Genomic DNA, 17369 nt, shown 5'->3' with positions numbered 1-17369 from the left:
GACCAATTGTAGACCATGGTGTTCATTCAGGTTCCGACCGCTAGGGAGTTGAGTAGCCACAGACGACTCGTTTGTTTCTCGGGTAGTGTTGTAGCCCACTATCATGATGATGAAGTTCGTGCTGAAGTGCTTTGATGATGCATATAAGTTTTTATTTTCATTATAAGCTTTCTTCTTATTATTTGTTGTCTTATTCTTGTTTTTTTTTTTTTTTTTTTTTTTCTTTGATTGTGCAGATGTTAAGACTCAGCTTTTACTGAATTGGGGCGTATTACCGTAGTATTGTGCTTTGATTGGTGTAAAGAGAAAAGGTTGAAAGGGAGACTGTCGTTCAAGTGAAGGTGTGAAGGGTCAGTGGGCAAGGCGGTGGTCCGATCACTGACAGGGTTGGTCTGAATCTGTTTGGGAAACCGAGAGTTTAAGACTCACAGTGGCGTGGTGAACCAAGGTCAGACTGGTGAGGGTCGCGAGAGCTTTTGTGGTTTTGTAAGTGTGTTTAGGTTTGGAAGGTGAGAAGGATACAAAACATTTTTTTTTTTTTTTTTTTTTTATCAACGCATGCAATTTTAGAACGAGAAAAAAAAGATTGCCGTCGCTTGCCACGATGGAAAACCGCGGAATCTATTGAGAACCGTGCTGCGCTGACTGTCTGGCCGCGACACGGTGCGTTCACCCTCCAGCGCGCGCACCATTTGAACCCTAGGGGCCAGAGCAAGAAGATCTGCCAAGGAGCGTGCCGCGGGGAAAGCTGCCAAAGCTGCTCGCGTTGGTCCATTTAGACCATTTAAAACTGTGTCCAGGACGTCCTGCTGGGAAAAATGGGGAATCAAAAATGCTGACGTCCCAGAAATACTCTCGACGAACTCTGGGAGGGACTCAGACGGCCTCTGTATTCTGTAAACCATGCTAGAAATTATTGCGTGCCTGACCTGACCCGGGAGAAAAAAAATCTCTAACATTTTCAATGACCTGTCCCAGCTTCGCGCGATCAGAAATGCCCTTCAACCAAAATACTCTCATTTGATCCGCCGTGCGAGGGAGAATAGCCATCAATAGATCCTCATCCGCGCACAATCCTAGCTTGTCTATTTTGATGGCCGCTACAAGAAATTCTACAAGCTTTCTTGGCTCCGCCCCGGTGGCGACTGGCAAATCTCTGACGAGGTCGTCGACAACTTTCAACCTATTTCTGCTTGCCTGGGGGGGGGAGTGGGTGCCTGACATGGCGGTCGCGATCTGCTGGCCCACGGCCATGGCGGTGGCTTGAACCAAATGGGTCCAATCTGTAGGTGCCTGGTTGGGTTCTTCCTTCGCGCTCGTGTTATTGAAGGGCGCGACTCCTGGAAGGAATGGCAAATGCGGATGCTGCTGAGACGTAGTGTGGATGGTATTTGTGTCTAAAGAGGCTTGTGCGGTTTGTGCAGGGACAAGGGGCTCGGCGGTATCATCCATGAGATCCTGGCTGGTCCTAGTGTGTGTGCCAGAGGGTTCGAGGACCTTGGTGAGGTCCGGTCGGAGGTTGTCGGGCATAGGCTCGGACCCACCATTCAATTGGAGCTTGCACAAGAAATCGGATAGCAAAGTTCTATTTTGGGTCAACGTCGACGCCGGAGTAATCCCTAGTATGTGACATTGATTCACCGCGTCTTGCGCATTTAGTGAATATACCCAAGAAGTGCCAGGCGGCATATCGCTGGGCGCGTACACTGCAGAAGGCATGATGGTTGCTAAAGACTAGCCTTTAGCAAAAAGAAATTTTTGAAACCTACGCACTAGGCTTATCCTCACAAGACCCTGTAGCCTGTGTATAAAAAATTTTAACAAGGGGGAAAAGCCAGGCCATCCACCTAACGCTGAAAAAATCCCTAATTTTTTTTTTTTTTTTATTTATTTATTTATTTATTTATTTTTTTTTCCAAGAGAAAATGAAAAAATAAACTAAGCTGACATGGGTGAAAGAGAGTTCTCTATTTGGTTTTAAACTATTCTGGTTGTCAGAATTACCTTGGATTACTGGAAAAGTGTGATGGGGGCCCAGAGAATTGGACCTTTTACCCAGACCAGGAAGACAGCCCAAGCCAGCCTTGATTACACTTATTTAACTAACACACTTAAATACCCTAATTTTGGTTGACACCTTCCAAACTAATATATAAATATATATAAGAAAAACCTGATTGAAGCAAGAATTGGTTGATTGTAACTGGTAGATGAACTAAGCAACCCCTCTAACCGGCAATTTAATCTCTTGGAACATGTGGCTTCGAAACATGAAAAGGATTGTTTGATTCCGTTAGGCGGAATCAAACTTGATAGTTATTTACTACATTTTCCAGCGTACCTGCGAAGCCAGTGGCTTCCCCCCCCTGAGATTTACTTCTAGCCTAACATATTTTAATATTTTACTTAAAACTAATAAGTTAACTTAGCTTGATTTTTGTTCATTCTGTACGAAGTTTGAAGACTCGAAGTTCGTCAAATCACGGCAGCGGGCAGACAGGGGCGAGAGAAGAGACGAGCCGGCTGAGCTTAGAAAAAATTGGTCCAAGAAAAAGAGCGGTTGAACGGCATGCTAGCGCCTTACGCCATGAAGCTGTGGCGCTTGCGTCACAAGCGTACATTGAACTTAATATTTTAAAATAGCCAAATTGAAATAACTTAAATTTCGGCATATTTCTTTTTTTATTAGATAATATGTAAAATATTTGTTTTGAGTAAAGCATGTTATTTAGGGGCGGGGTAGGGGCTTACCACCAAGTGTACTTTAAACTCCTTGCTGTTTTTAACATGGTCACAAATTAGATTAATAAGAGGTAGATCATTTTACCAGAGCCTTTGATAGCAAAGACTATCAAGGGCAAGAGGAGTTTAAAATTCTCTTGAATCCTCTATAACCCTAAAATAGTAGCTTTGGTAAGTATATCCATTGCTTTTGAGGAGAGTACCTGTTTGGTTTTTTTATGTTACTTGCTAGTTTAACAAAATAAAATTCGACGTCCCAACCATAAAACAAGAGAAAATTTAATCAATGGCAATAAGAGTGTTTAAAACTAAATGATCTTCGTAAATATGCCGGTTTTATACTAAGTATTATATACCAAACAATTAAAAACTGTAGAATTAAATCAAAACAAATTTTACGTCAATGTAGATTATCTCTTTAATTTCAACAAGACTAACATTTTAACTCATCATTTACTTTAATAATGCAATAGATTAATTGTTTTAAACGAGAGTATACTTAGTGTTACAATTCCGAAACTAATAAGCTTACATGTTGTACATAAATTTTACCAACGCTTGACAATGTTAATATGCCAAACAGCTGTTGTTTGGCTAACATATATTCATCACAGAATTAGCTCACATATTAGAATGTTCCATGGCTTGTATTGTTTCTAATCTAGGGCACAATTAAGTCAAGAGGTTAGTTTGCATAAATGCAACATTTTTCACATAAGTGTAAGTTTCGCGATTACTATAACGACCAAATTCATCCATGGCGTACAGCATAAATCATTTCACCAGAAAATATTATGTGAGATTTTTCACAACTTTCTACAAGAAATAAATAGTAAAACCTTTAACAACTCAATGGAACGTTAGGAAAATGTGACTGTATAGAATCTAAAAATCATGCAGGCTTTTTTGTTATTCATGGACAATATGTGATACGAGTTAACGAGGTTAACTCAGGAAACAAGTAAACAATTATTAACAAGTACTAACAATTATTAAAAACAAGTATTAGAGCTGACTTATATTTAATATTTTAAACGTGATTGTGTATGACCATTTCATTAAAGGGTCGTGCTCTGCATGTTAATCGAAAAGTAATATTTTCGTAGGAAGTTTCTTATTAGGACCTTCATTCTTGTGATTATTAGGTGTGCGACTTAAGGTTTCCTCAAAACCTCGTGTTTCTTATTAACCTTATACATAGAAAAATCTAACAACCACTGCACTAAATATGCTGTTGTATGATATTATTCAACCCCTTGTTCCACGACCTCTGTACCAGTGTTTGTTGTCATGACGACGGTCTGAGTCTCTGAGATAACATAACACAGATGTCGATTGTTATTGAACTACTACTGTTCTATTCAGGCCAGGCTCTATGTTATTGAGTAGTATTAGTTGTTGACTTCCGGAAGGTTAAGTGTCAAACTATACTTTTTATTTGCAATTGGTGTATGGGACTTATAACCCAGCGTATTTAGATCATTTATAGGGATAGTAGTTTATCCCTACTTTATTTATTTATATACTGCTCCAGGTTTTTATCCTCGAATTTTTCTTTACTTCAAGCTAGGTCTAGAGGGGGTCGCAGCCTTATTACGTAGATGAAATACATTTGTAATTGGCGGGATTTGAACCTGGGACCTCGGAAACTGACGTCCTGCACTGTACTGCTAGACCATCTCGCCCCTCCGTTTATTCATACAACCCCGAGTTTTATTTTAAAAAACTCTGTTTTTTATCAAGAAGAAATTTTCATAATTAGATTCAATGCTAAGAGTTATAGCTTGGCGTGTTTCCCATTTAAAGGTGTGTTCAACAACAAAGGCAAATCGTTTTCAAACATAACATGAAACGGAAGCCACTGAGTGATTTCGGCGTATTTGTCTTTGTTTTAATTACTGTTGCTGTTTTGTTTGTTGAATTGAGAGCAGAGCGGTGTACGAAATATCGTGTTGAAACACTTATTCCAGCTTCTTATAAATATCTAGAATGCAAAGGTTAAAGTGTAAAAAAAGCAGTGGATTTATCAATCAATGATTAATGCTTTAAGGATACTTGAATTACTATTCCCCAAAAAATTATTTAATTTGTTAAAATTTTACAAGTATTGTTTATAACAGAGTTATATATATTATTTTGAAATAACGAATTAATCTGTATGTAGATATGAATTAGAATATCACGGGCTCAAACTTATTTTAAAATGCAAAGTTTTATCTGAGCAGTGGACGATTTTTTCATAAATCAGGATCATACATTGTATGGGTTCAGTTGCTCAAATTCCCAGATTTTGTAAAGGCTTTATCAGGGCTTAGTTAGGATTTCCCAACGTTCGCAGTCTATATACTTAACGAAATAGTTACATTTTACAAGAATTAACTTAATTTACAAATTTGAGCCTTCGTTAATAAAACTAAACTTTACTACTGACTAAAATTATAGCTGTTTGTATGAATCTGATGTAGAATAGCTTTTAAAGAAAATCGTATGATAAAATATTTACGAAATGCATTTTCAGATTGAAAAATTAAGATGAATTTTTCGGAGTAGTAAAATTAATATATTCGTAAAAGACCTACCTTAGCTTGGATTTTGTAAAAAATGCATTCTTATTATGGTTGTGCCTTTTGTTTTTTCATTGTAGATTTTTTTATGTTGAAACTTGGTAACAGAGTATCGTTGACTTCATTACGACTTGGGCAAACCATGTATTAAAATCTTTGAACTTACTATGTGAAAAATAACTCAATTATAATCGAATTTATCGATAGAATTTTCGAAAGTCAAAATGACATTCCATTATTGATGTAGCAAGACCCCTGACACTAAGTAAATTGACTTTGAGAGCGAAATTCAATTATGTTGGAGGAACTAACTGAGGCAAAATGAATCTGAGCTTAGGAAATTCGGAAAATTTGCACCTGCTCATATTTTCATTTTTTCAAACTTAAATTTAATTTGTTGATTTGTTGATGAATAGTTGATGTTATTAGATAAAACTTTAACATATTTTAATTCATTGACAGTAATTTTAGAAACTATTTTAAGACGTGTTTCTTCAAATACATTAAACAATATTTCTTTATTCTTCAAATGTATATTTGAAATACAAAAATTGTTATAAGCTGCATTACTTTTCACATAGATTTAGATTTATGAGTAATGATAAATATATGTTTGTTTGCTAAGCTCCGTATGGCAGGACTGTTTTGTTAGCGATTCCTGTTTATCTTAACGGTAAATTTACCTCCCTTTGCTTGAAATTCAATCAACTTTATCAGATCCAATTCTTATCCTAAACGGTAGAAAGCATACATGACATGATGCATGAAATCTAAGCCAGTTTTAGCATAGAATGCTCTATAGAAAATAATAGTAATATATGTAAGTTTACAGTACAAATTTTTTATTTGTACTATTTTTGAAATAATTTAAATTCGTATAAGGGTTAAATTAGTTAAAATATTAGGTGCTAGAAAAATTTAAGATCTTTATAAAAAAACGAGTTGAAAAATGCAGTCCTTGTATACGCAATACCTTAAGTAAGTAGTTAAGTAAATAAATAATTAATAAATGGTTTCTTAGATTAATACAAAATATAATAATATAATAATTCAATTTTGTTTGCATTTATATTGACCATTATCAGGACTCACAATATTTACTATAATTTCTCTTACGAAGCATTGACTTACTTATAACCGTAATTTTTTTAATTGATAATTATTAAATTGTATTTATTGATTTGTGAGAACTGAGGCAATCGTTGATGAACAAATCTAAGAATTTTATTTTATAAATTACATTTGAGATTATTAGTAGCGTTCAGATTTAACCTTCACAAATATTCTTACTCCATTCTACTACACTCACCCTTTATTCATATTCAGACAAAAACTACTCACCAAACTCTGCATAGTTATCTTGAATTGAATTGCGAATTTATATTTTGTTTTACATCATTTTTAATTCGCTGACAATGAAAGAAGTGTATCAAAATATTTTTACCATATGAATATTTTTACACTTACACTTCCGTAATGCATTTACATTAAAGGATTTATTACTGTAATGTATTCTTCATCAATATTTTTTTATGTAGAGATATATTTTTGGAACTAGGTGGGTAGAAGTACTAGGTACTAGGGTAGATGTACTAGAAGTAGGTGGAAGTAGGTAGAATACTAGCTTCAAAATAATTTTCTACCAAAGATGAAGGATTTTACTTTGATGGTAAAATTTGATTACGCGAAAGAATGACACAGCGTAAACTAATTTAGGTTGCGGATCAAGATCCAATTTTGGTTTCCCTTGAATAATATAACATTTTAATAAACATCTTGAAAGGTAATTAATTTTATATTTATACATATACAATCGAATCATAAAGGTTAACGACGTATCTTCAACATCACAATGTATTTGTGCTTTTGTTATACTGTACATCCAAACATGGTGTTTATTGTAAATAAGTAGTCCTCATAAAATATTATTTTATTTACTTATTAGTCATCAAAAAATATAAGCGTAAAGAATAAAAACTAATACATTTCAGTTTTAAAATATTATTTTACAAACGTAGCTGTTTAGATTGCCCTTCATGAACATCCATTAAGAAGTTGTCCAAGCCCTCAACAAGAACGTTTCCGGCCATCTTTCTTTTTATGTGCATGTGAAAAGCTCTTCGAGACTCAATTCTACAAAACTTTTCACGAACGGAAATTGGTTATTTCTTAGTCAATATGTATGTTTTGATCGCCAGAAATTCTGTATGAAACATTTTGAATTTACGTTCTGGGATTTACAGTAATTTCCCTTTGAAAGTATTTTGAATGTTTTCTACAGTATCTGCTTGAATAATATTATTTACTTTGCATCTTAAGCTTATAGTATTTTTCCCTTTAGGTTGCAAGAAACTATGCCAGTAAGGTCGTGTATTATTTATTCAACTGGTATTAATAAACACCGACCTTATAACTATGTGTTAGTAAAATTAAGTGGTTCAAGTGTACATTATCGAATTTTGATGTCGCTAGTTTTATTTTTCAAAATGAAATATCTGAAAAAATAATATCAAGAATGTTCATTATGTATATCCCTAGATTCAGTGAGACTTAGTTATCGGATTTCCTTAAATCGCCATTTTCCTTAAATTGGTATTGCTACAGAATTAAAAAGTATATTTTCATTTGTACATGGTAACGTTTAATTAATAAGCATGAAGTGTGCCACTATTCTGATAGATTTTCGCAATTTTCAAAACCGTAGAAATAGTTTCTATTAAAAAATATTTAAGAAAATTAGATTTGTCTTTTGTACCACTATTGTTTTTGCATTTTTAAAGTTTTGCCTCTTTTAATACAACAAATTAATAATTTTGGTTTGGATTTACTTTATCAACACATTTTAATTCACTTGATACTCAATTTGACTGCGGTGATTCATTTATAGTTATTAAATAAATTCAGTTCAACGTATATTTTCATGTTAACAATCCTTGACAAGTCTGTCAAGTAAAATGCGTTGTCGAATCTTGGTCAAATCCCAAAAATGTCAACATTAAAGGTCATTTGATGCTTTTGTGTAACACCCCATACAATTTGTTTAAGGCATTACATGACATAATATTACAAAGTAGAATTAATAATTTCTGTTTATTTTGGGAACACCAATGAACCCTTAACTATTACATTTACCATTAATAATCAACTAATATAATGTATAAATATAAAAAAGTTACTTTAGAGCACAAGGTGATGAATTGCGATAAAAAAAGTATTTTAACTGCAAAGCATACACTATGAACGTCAAATTTTTAGTATTTTTGATCCATTGCATTCTTAACGCATTTATTCTTGTTTAAACGCCGAAAAAAAAAACTGTATCTAATTTAATAGTGGAACTGCAACATTCATTCATCGAAATTATTATTTAATTAATCATTGATAAAGTACGGACTTTTTTGATTTTACTGTGTTAATTATACAATACAAGTTAATAGGTAATTGCGTTATTATTTTAAATTATCCCTTTTTTATCCAGAACCAAGTTTAAGAGTGTGTATGAAAATACAATTTGGGTTTCTTTTAAACCATTACACTTTCTAAATTAAAAAGAAAATCTATTTTACGCCACACTACATTATTTTGACGAACTTCCCACGCAAGCATTTAGTCCAGAAAACAGCTGTTTGCCGCCAGCTTATTCAAATGGGGTTTCATTGCGTAATACTGTTCTGCAATGAGTTTTACCGGACACCAATCAGCTGATTATACTGTATTTAGATGGCAATGATTGGTTATAAACAAAAACATAACCTCTCTTAGAGGTTATGGCTGGTGATGTTTAGTCCTTTAGTTGGTGGAAATATATACGGATTTGTACTAATTAAGTAGTATGGCGTAAACTATCGTACGTAACTCGTCCAAAATGTGTGTACCGGACTCGTATGGTAATCCCGGTAAACACTTATTTTCAGGACTAGTAACGTAATATACTATTACATTAGAATAGACACTAGAGATTTTGAGCTTTTTTGTAAATATTATATCTTCTATTTTACGAAGAAATATTGTTTCAGGGTTTTGGATCCACGGCAAGAAGTTGATACATAGACTTCAGTCCATACAGGTAGATAGAAAATTGCTTTTTTAATAATTAATTATTTAGAAGTTCTAATCGGTCTCACATTAATATTTTTTCCTTGGATTCAGTTGCATAACTGGACCTCCTCCTTTTAACGTGACATTTTAAAACGCTTGTTGCCAACATTTTAGGGATCAAATCCAATTTAAGAAAGCCTACAGAATCTAAATGCTTTGTAAGAATCTCTGTTGAACTTTTTTAAAAACTTAATTTGCTCGCTGGTTGATGAAGTCTTAGATATTCATGAGACACAAGATCAACCCAATCTTGTTGAGCGTGTCTTTTGATAGATTATCTCTTGAAACTATGAGTCTTTCATAATCAAGCTCAATGTAGGATATATTTAAATTTTATATTGAGATTCATTTTTATTTAGTTTTTTATTGACAACAAATATTAAATCCTGATGGACAATTCATTGTTTTTTATTTTTAAGAGTTGTTAGCCTCCGGATTACGTTTGAATATTTATAATGGTTTAAATACCTGCATTCAGTAATCCAATGAGCTGCTTGTGGCAACCATAGTTTCGGTTCACAGGGAACCATCTTCAGGCCGTACAAGGCGTCGTTATTCACTTCCATATGTGAAGGTCGTCATTTAATAAATCGTGACTATGTCGTGTTCTATGTACTTATTTATTAAATGACGACCTTCACATATGGAAGTGAATAACGACGCCTTGTACGGCCTGAAGATGGTTCCCTGTGAACCGAAACTATAGTTGCCACAAGCAGCTCATTGGATTACTGAATGCAGGTATTTAAACCATTATAAATATTGTTTTTTACTCTTCTGTGTAATAGTAAGGTGTTAAGTTTTCAAAGTTGATCCACTTTTTTGTAGTGATTTTTCAATTCATGACTTCACTATAAATATAGAAATTGTTTACCTTAATTATTAAGCTTGCAAAATCAGTTCATAGCCTATTAACTTAATAAATAAATGCTGAATAATATATAAACTAACATTCAAATGAATACTTAATAATTAAATTATCTAAACTTTCAATTATATAAACTTTCTTATCTTAAATAATGTTAAAATATGTTTTATATTTTATTTTAAATGGTGCCATTAAAAAAATTGATTCATGGAAGAAAACGATTTCTAGAATAAAATTGCTAATTGCTACAATTAAACCATTTACACTACAGTAGTTAACAACAAAACCTCATGTTAATCAATAAACCTAGCTTATTGTGCTGTTCTTCGTATCGAAAATTGTAACTACTGATAGTATTTGACCTAACTGATTATTTTCCATTTTAGGAACAAATACAATAGCTATGTCCTTGAAAAAATATGATTATTTTTCTTGTATGTACCGAAATAATTACTTGTTTGCCAAAAAATAAAGTAATGAAAAAGCGGTTTTATTTAAAGTAAAATAAACAGTCAAAGCTCAAACGAGATTTTTAAACAACAACCGATTGAATTCCAACCTAAAAGTTTATTTCACATAGTTACTGTCCATGTCCTAAAATGTCGCTTTGCTGGAAAACTATTAGCTTAAACTCGATGACGTATGCAAGGGGACGTGATTGCCGTGATTGTTGGCAGCCCTGTTAAATATTCAACAGGTGATGTTGTTAGCGTAAACACTGCTGCCAACTTAGAACCAATAAATACACTGACCCGTTTAACGGCTTTCAAAACCAAACTTATTCTCAACGAGGTGTTTATTGCAATACAAAGTTACAAGTTATAAAAATTATTTGACACAAAATTATTTATTGTAAATGTACATAAAAATATGTCAAACTTTTGGTTGTATTTTGAACTATTTAAAGTTATGTTTAAAAACTGATTAATATTAAATTTGTAAAATTAAATTTCAAACAATTTTTTGTAAAATTAATTCATTATTCTTATATTTAGGGTAGGGTAAGCACAAACACTTACATTCAACATTTAATTCCTTTTAATGAGGTAGAGAATAATATACTTAAATCATAGGAAGCCAGAAAGCAAGCTTATTATTGTATCTTGATATTTCATTTACTGTCTTTTATCCATTGCTAATTTGTAAAGTCAACAATTATTGTAAACACATATAAAAGAAAACAAACGTATAATAACTTCCAAAGGTTATTTGCTCCTATGTCTTTTCTAGTTTAAAATCTATCTTAATACACATATTTCACATATTCAAATACAGTAAGGTATAGATGATTAAAAATGTATATATATGGTGTATAATCCCCTGAAAAGCATTTGTTAACTTTAATAAAATATAATCTAAAGAATTTCCTTTAATGAATATTTGTTTCAACGCAGAGCCTGAAATAGAATTATTGAATATGTAATTTGTTTAAGTAACAGACATTTGGACAACGTCTTGAAAACCTAAAAATATATATTCTATACCATATAAATTTCAACATCGATGAAGTTTTTAAAATATTCTTTTTACTTTAAAAGTAAGGATAAATATGTTTTATCACACTTATTGATAACTACAACACTGAATGTTATACAATACTGTATCCAAACCACTAAATCATTAATATGTAGTTGCAATTTGGTCAAACATGATGATGCATATGGAATCTGACATGAGTTTGGTTTTCTGGCTCTCGTCCAAAGGTAAAGAGCTATTTATTTAAAGAAAGCAACAGTGATAAATATCCTGAACACTGTTAATGACATCATTAGTCTGGTCACACTTTAAAACGTCTACGTCAATTTTGCTCCGTGCCTAATCCTCTAACAACATTTTAATTCTGAATATTCTACATTTTTGGAAATAGTCTTTATCTTATTGACAGATGAAAACAACCATTGTAGATGTAGATGAATCTCAAAATTTTATTTATTGGTGAAGATTTTTTTATGATTAAAATTTGTTCTGACAAGTTTTTTTTCAGAATTAGGGTATTTCAATGTAGTAGTACAATATTAAGGGAATACGCCACTATCTCTAGGCCATATTTTAGATTTTTTGTAAATTTTCCAAAATTTGCATTTTTATATAGGCCATTTAATAGTGAACATTTACCTAAAATTGTTTGCCAATCTGACAACTCCTTCTAGTATAAAATAAATAAAATATATACATATAAATAAAACGCCGCAACCAGCAATTTGACAAAAGTTTTTTTGTTCCTGATATTTACATTTTTAACTTTGTATCATAATTATGTATTATGAAGGTATAAAGTAGGGTACATTTATTTAAATCATAACAAGTACTTTGGTATTTTTATAATATAAAATAATAAATTAGTGTTGTTATGGGGATTTAGTTCTGCCAACCACCTGTTACATCACCTGCGATTATCTCACTACCGTGTTTTTAGGTTATTATTGTAAAAAACTTAGAATAACTCCGTTAGTACTACAGTATACTTATAGTATTCAAATTTTCACAAGACCCTCTTGTGTGTGTAGTAAACCCTATAGCATTACATTTACTATTACTAAAAATATATATGTTTACGCGAAATTTTAATTTTTTTAGCTTTTTTATATTTTGAATAAAAAGTGTCCTAAAATTTTTGTTTTTTTAGTTACCATAACGATTATTCACAGAATGGCTCATTATTTCATCCTGAATCAGGAAATAAATAGAATATGTCATTCAGTTCAGTAGTTGAAAAGTTATTCTCAATACCGAATTCCTAAAAATTTGGTTGAAAAAAACTAAAAACGCATATAAATTTTGTAAATAAATCATAAATTCAATATTTTTGGACCTAAATCTTCTAATGAAGTAAAGTATAAACAAAATATACTAATTAGGTTGACAAAAATAAAAAAATAAAAATAAAGTTGGAGATAGTGGCGTATCCCCAATAACATTAATATTATCGTAGGTTGTTTTGGAGCTTACATTGATACAAACAACACTAATGTAACAACTCATGTCCTCAATACCATTATCACCTTATCCTATGACTATAAGACCTTCAATACAGTCAATATTTATGTTTTCATAAACATTTAAACTATCAAGGTAATGAGAATGAATGCACGTCTGATTTTATCTTTGCTTTAAGAGCTACCTTGATAATTAAAGAATACGTAAGATATATTAAAAATTAATTAACATGTTCTGATGTTTTTCTACTGTTACAAAAAAATCAATCAATATGAAATTTCTTTCTTTACTATTGGGAGGATTAACAAGTAGTATGGATTTTGCAATATATTTTAAATAAAGTTAATAAATCCAAAACACTCTTATAATACGGAACACCCACAGAGCCTAATAATTCAATCTGAATATGAAGCCCCACTATATCATATCCTGAATAATGACAATATGCAACATCGCTCATATCATGAACCAATCAGCTGATATTTCAAGTTAATTGAAACTATATGAGGTCGTTATAATGAAGCAAACGGTCTCAATTAGGGTTTAATCCTCCTGTAATGTCTATATCAGTCAATGCATAATGTACAGGTTTTTTTTATGGAAACCTACATTTTTAATGCTGAAAGACATTGTTTAAGGTAAGATCAATGGTTTTTTGCTCTGCAAATGAGTTGTTGCTGTCCAAAATGTGTTATTGTAAATGTAAGGAATGTAAGACTTGAAATAATTTAAAGCTCAAAAAGTGTGTCTAGACAATTGGCTTTGTAAAGAGGAAGGTATCAAATCAAGTTTTAGGAGTGGTTCCGGCATTTAAAATTCAGTCAAAAAGGAAACCGGATATGTACAAAAAAATAAAACCTAAATTACATGCTTACATAAACACCAATGTTGATATCATTCACCAAAGATTTCTAAAAAAACACAATAAATCACTTAGGAAAAAATTTTACAATGCATATTTGCTGATAATTTCCTTTAAAAACATGAGCTTTACATTTTTACTCCAACCAAAACAACATGTTTAGACTGTACATGTTTAAAAAATGTAAGAAAACTTTTTACTGAACTGAAATGTTGTTGTGAAATGTTGTATCATGCAAAGTATTACGCTCACATTCACTAACAAAACAGTTCTGCTACAGTCTTTAAAACAACAAAGACAAATCCTCCTTAATCACTCAACGCCATCAATTGCGCCTCTATTCCCTGTGATATGTTTCCAAACAATATGTCTTTGTTGATTGTACAGCCGGTCTACACGAATATTTGGTTGAACGAAAATGGTTATACGCTTCAAGAATAATGTGTTTTACTATGTTTTAACTAACAGCCTAATTATTTATAGAATTTATTCAACTAAAGCCAAAGGGAGGGCCAAAAGGGGGGGGGGGAGTTTGAAGGGTTCTTAGGGAACGTTTTCATGGTCTAGTTTGTAAAAATTTTAGCTTTTATACAAAGTGTAATGAATACGCTCAAATGTAAATTTGATTGAATAATAGGTTATAGATATCACTAACAAAACTATTTGTCTCAAGTTCGGTTAATTTTTCTTTAAATAATTAGCTAACACAAATTTAAAAATTTCATTTTAAATTACGCCATATTATTTCTTTTATACACCCCCTTAAATTTGTTGAACTTTTGTTTGAATATGATAAACAACCAAAAACGCCGACTAAAAATTTAATTGTGTGAAACATTTTGCATGAATTTTTCTCTTACAATACAATTAAATACCACAGACAGATGAATGTGAATTTAAATTCACTATTAATGTGAATTATTCCTTAATTACAAAAGCAATCGTCTCTAATCTTTTAATTATTTTGCAATTTGGTAGTAACTGAACTGGAACACAAGTAATGTAATTTTGGTGAAGACTAAATTATTTTGTGAACGAGGTTAATTATTGTATGTAAGTTTTATAATATTAGTATATATTATAGATCTACAAAACTTAGCAAATATGCCCAGCAATATTATTTTACAAGCGTACATTGTTTTTGTTTTGAATATAAACTTTTCAGTATTTAAAATAGCTTTAGTTTTTGCATGTTTCCTAGGAGTTGTGTAAGCTTAGTAAAACCCAGAAACGTTTTGTTTTACACAATGAGAGCACATGCAATGTTTTTCTTTTTCGCTGGAAATGATGGCGCCCTCATGTAATATGGAACATTTAAACTCAGTTCATTGTTTACATATTCAAAGAGTCAGAGAAAATTCAGTAAATGTATGTTGGTATAAACTAAAATAAACCCTGATTATAATAATACGAACTTTGAAAACTAATTAAATGTTTACAAAATATACTTTTAAAAATTGTATTATTATGTAATTTAGCCAAAACAGTTGTGTAAGTAGATGAATATTACAATGATCACAACTTTTGGTATTACCATTGAATATATAACACTATAGGCTATAATCAATGGCAATTCCAGTGGATGACCGTTTCGATCAATAACTAAGTTCGGATTAAAAACACTGTAAGAGTTTTGGAAACAATTTTATCTGATTGATCAAGTGCTTGGAAACACCACTAGATCATGTCAATCACTAAAACCAGAATTTGACCTTGGATTAAATGTTACTGCAATGTATTGGATGACCAAATGGCCATTATCCACTAACACACAGATCACACACACATACAGGATCTATGTATTCAGGGTCCTTAATTTTTTTCGTTATCTTATACAGGGTACAACTTGTACGTTGGAATCTTTTACATGCTATTTGGAAAAACGGACGAGGGATTGTATGATAATAAATAAACCAAAAGAAAATGTATGTGTAAAACTGGTAAAACAGGTAAGAATCAAAGCCTGTCGTCATGATAACGATTTTGAGTTGCCAGAAAACATTAATAGATCTGCGACCGATTCCACTCATAAAACACTAAAACTTATAGCAGTTCCTAATTTATGAGGAACATTGTGCATTCCGAAGCTAATATTTCTCCATTTTAATTGCGTCCTCCTCCTATTTCATATTATAGAACGAAGATTTTATAAATGCGTGAACAAATTATTCCAAAAACAGATAAAATCGCTACAGATCGTATCTTAAAATTATTGCACACTCACTTAAACAAATTTAACAAATCAAACAATTAAATTCACTTCATATCAAAATCTATACATATTGGAATGTGGAATAAGGAACTAGTTAGCCTACAATATTAATAAAATAGTAAATTTATACTTAAAACGTGTACATGCTGAAAGGTCGATCAAAATATGTTTTACTTTTTGTAATAAAGATATTCAAGCACTTGTGTTATGTGAAGTGCATATATTTTACTGCTGATGTAAGGAGAAGGAAATATTTATAAGATTGGAAAAGCGTCAAATATATCGCTACTGATATCGATATATCGCCAGTTGAGCCTCATTTATATTGGTAGCGTACTGCCGTCCCTCGGATATGGGTAAGCCTAACCACTCCACTAAAACTCCATAACATGTTTAAAATAGTATTTTGTTTTTTGTTTGCTTAGATACTGTAACTTACAGAAATACATGATATCGTTATAACTATGTAATACCATGTAATACTATGTGTATTTATTATCATGCTTAAATTGAGTTTATTCTAAATAAATATTATGTTAGTGTTACTGTCTTGCTTTTAAATTCTGCTGTTATTAGATATTTTACCGGTATTTATAAATTGATACTTTCAAAATCTATTTAATGCAGCCATACGCGTCATACATTCTTTGTTTTTACTAGATCTTTAGATCTTAAAAAAACATCCATGGCTGGGAGCTACAATTCTTTTACATACCCCCGTCCCAGCAATCCTGCATACCAAATCAATTGCCAGTAGCCAAATCAAATATTTATCAATATATTTCCTGAAAAGTGTCAGACTTAATGCCTAATTAAATAACAATATGATTCACGAGTACGTAGGTTTCCTGCTGATAAAAGTAGGAAGACTTTTTCTAGTATAAAGAGCTTTTTAGTTTAAAATACCTACATCAGTTGATATGTTTTACAATTGTAAGACTTAACACATCATTAAAACTAACTTAACACACTACAGTCTACTACTACAATGAAATCATAACACTTAGTTATGAATGGAGTATATTGTTCAGATGTTAGCTCACTCAACACATGTCAAAACAGAGTACGCTCCAACATCTGTTTGTG

General features: G+C 31.7%; 1 protein-coding gene across 2 annotated transcripts in view; it reads left to right on the top strand.

Moving 5' to 3' along the window:
• The window catches only part of LOC129003094 (adenylate cyclase type 2-like), a 69685-nt gene that overhangs the window by 16895 nt on the left and 35421 nt on the right, over positions 1 to 17369 (top strand). For both annotated transcript variants that reach the window (XM_054431326.1, XM_054431325.1), the window contains exon 2: positions 9323 to 9372. The gene's annotated coding sequence lies outside the window, so the exon portion shown is untranslated. The remainder of the gene's footprint in view (positions 1 to 9322; positions 9373 to 17369) is intronic.

The sequence above is a fragment of the Macrosteles quadrilineatus genome, unplaced genomic scaffold (assembly GCF_028750875.1).
Source record: "Macrosteles quadrilineatus isolate MER2022 unplaced genomic scaffold, UCM_ALF_1.0 Scaffold_9__3_contigs__length_116548681, whole genome shotgun sequence".
NCBI lineage: Eukaryota > Metazoa > Arthropoda > Insecta > Hemiptera > Cicadellidae > Macrosteles > Macrosteles quadrilineatus.
The sequence above is the reverse complement of the archived record's forward strand: the minus strand, read 5'-3'. Positions and strand labels throughout refer to the sequence as shown.